This window comes from Sinocyclocheilus anshuiensis, unplaced genomic scaffold (genome assembly GCF_001515605.1).
Source record: "Sinocyclocheilus anshuiensis isolate Anshui unplaced genomic scaffold, SAMN03320099.WGS_v1.1 scaffold944, whole genome shotgun sequence".
Lineage (NCBI taxonomy): Eukaryota > Metazoa > Chordata > Actinopteri > Cypriniformes > Cyprinidae > Sinocyclocheilus > Sinocyclocheilus anshuiensis.
In genome coordinates, this window is record NW_015549559.1 from 88,995 (window position 1) to 91,630 (window position 2,636).

Genomic DNA, 2,636 nt, shown 5'->3' on the forward strand with positions numbered 1-2,636 from the left:
CCGTGAAAGCACGTACAGTAACTGCTAGACCATGGCTTGGAGACCATCAAGAAGATTTCAGTTTTTCTTGTGTTGATGTATTGCCTTTTGAAACAGGAAGTTGGTGCTGGACACATTGTCCTTAACAGCCTTTAGTTTTACATAACGGTCTGGTAAAATTGCACATGACAGCTTGGTTGGACAGTCGATGGTTGGGAAAGAAAAAGTCGATGATGAAAGTTTGCTCTGAAAAAAAGACACAATGAATAGCAGAAACGTTTGTAAATTGTATTTATTTATTTATTTTTTTGAATGATTAATGATTTTCTGATAATCACACAAATTGCTGCAGCTGGGAGCGAGGCTGAGCATACTTTTCTCTGTTTATTACACAAGCGACACTCATATTTAGTGTTTACTTGCAGGGACCATTTGCATTGTTTAGGTACAAAGTTCTCATCAATTATGAACCAAGTGCTGCTTTGTTAATCACAGGACCCAGTGTGATATGGTGTGTGACAATGTGTCCCATTTATTCCTTATTATGTTTCAGCTATCAAAGAAAGGCCACACTGCTCTTTCCAAAAACAATAAATGCAGTTAATGAGATAAACATGATTACCAATTAATCTCCCAGGATTCTGACCTTTCTCCAAAGGCTAAGCTTCTCAACTGTGGGTATTTTGAGCCAGTTCCCCTGCTCTCTGACTGTCCCGATTCCATGAAATTTGAGCAGGCTTAGTTCTTGGTATAACTTTTACCAGGAACTGCGAATTTTGTGCTCTGGTCAAAAAACTTTGAAATTAATTGTTTTGAAATGCGTCAAAGCCTCAAAGATTGAGACTGAAGCCATTGTAGATCTGCTCACATTCGACTGAATCCTTAGTTCAGTGTCCAGACGCTCTCAAGTAGAGACTGTGATTCATAACATGGTCAGTTAGACCATGGCATAACAAGGCAGCCCTGGCATCGGACTCTACCTCCACCTCGGTGGCCATCGCTCAGCGCCTTCTCCGACGTAACCAGGCTACTTGGACGCATATTATCAGCCGCCTGGGCGGCCTCACTGTCATCACAAGCACATTTGATTCAACCAGTTTTCGAAAAATAACACTTTTATTGTTTTCTTTAATAATTGCCTAACCATAGAGATCCCGTAATGGTCAGCGATGTTCAATAAATCATCCTTCCTACACCTGTCAAATTTATCTAAAGTTGGGTTATCAATAAAGTTGGGTTTCACTCATGCCACTTTCACTATATCCGATAGTACTGTACACAAGCATTTCCTCTCTATTACAGCGCAAACCAACATAAAGATATACGCACACACACAAAATTAACATCTGGGAAAAATCTAATTGTTTAGATCCCGGACGAGCCCCCATAAATGTTTCATCCCTTACGTTTTTAGGAATCAGTTGGGCTAGGGGTAAATGGGAAAATGACATTTGGTAAAGTGTGTGTGTGTGTGTGTGTGTGTGTGTGTGTGTGTGTGTGTGTGCACATATACAAGAACCTTGGCAGGCAAATAAAAGAGAAGCAAACTCCACTCAAACTATTTATTGTTCTAAATTGTGCAGTGCTCAGTGAAAGGTGGAGAGATAGTATTTACAGTATTTACAAAAGAACGGGGAACAACATAACAATGACAAAACAAAAAGGTGGGAAGGAGGAGCACTTGAGGTGCCAGATAAAAGAAATAAAACAAAACACAGCTAGCTAGTTTTATAATCTTAGCTAACTACCAAAATAAAAATGTAGAAATACAAAGATCTTCAATGTTACAACAGCCTAACTAAACTACTCTAGCTAAATGAATAAACAAAACGTACAGGGGGTGGCACTCTCTCCTACCCTAGTGTGTCTAATACAAATAAATGGTCCTACATGATGTACAATCGCACAACATACTTACCTGCTCAGGCCTTCCCAACCTTACACACAACGTGAGGACTGGTGAAAACAGAACAGTAAACGTAACTGTACACTGTATTATCAAAGGGTGTTTTAACCTCATGTGTTCGGGTCCTTTTTGCTCTGAAAAAATTTTATTTTTCCCGAAAATACTAGTTAATGTTATCGCATTGGACTGAAATTTTGTGACTTTGTTCACAAAGGGTATAACTACTTCTAAAATTTTTTTTTATAATTTTCATACTTTTCTGGGGGAGATTTTTCACCTTGTTACACTTGTGATGTTCCAGAGCAAAAATGACCCGGCCTCAAAAAAATGCTTATAAATCACTCATTATGCTATATTATCAACAAAGATTGGATTCAATCTTTTTGTCAACTTCTAATCTTTCATTTAGGACTGGTTTTGTATTTATATTTGCATCTGATTAATCGTAGGCCACATTTTCTGAGAGTAGGCACCTCATTTTTTGAGTGAAAAAAGCATTATTTATGAATAATTTTCACAATATTAAATAAAAACTGATGAAAATTTGCACTGTTTATCACACTAGTGTGCTTTAATGTTTAATCAGGGAGTTTGTTTTGAAAGGCTTTTATTTTGTACAAAATGGCACAAAGTCACACTTGTGGTGTTCCCGGTCAAAAATGACCGGCCTCAAAAAATTGCTTATAAATCACTCATTATGCTATATTATCACCAAATATTGGATTCAATCTTTTTGTCAACTTCTTTTCTT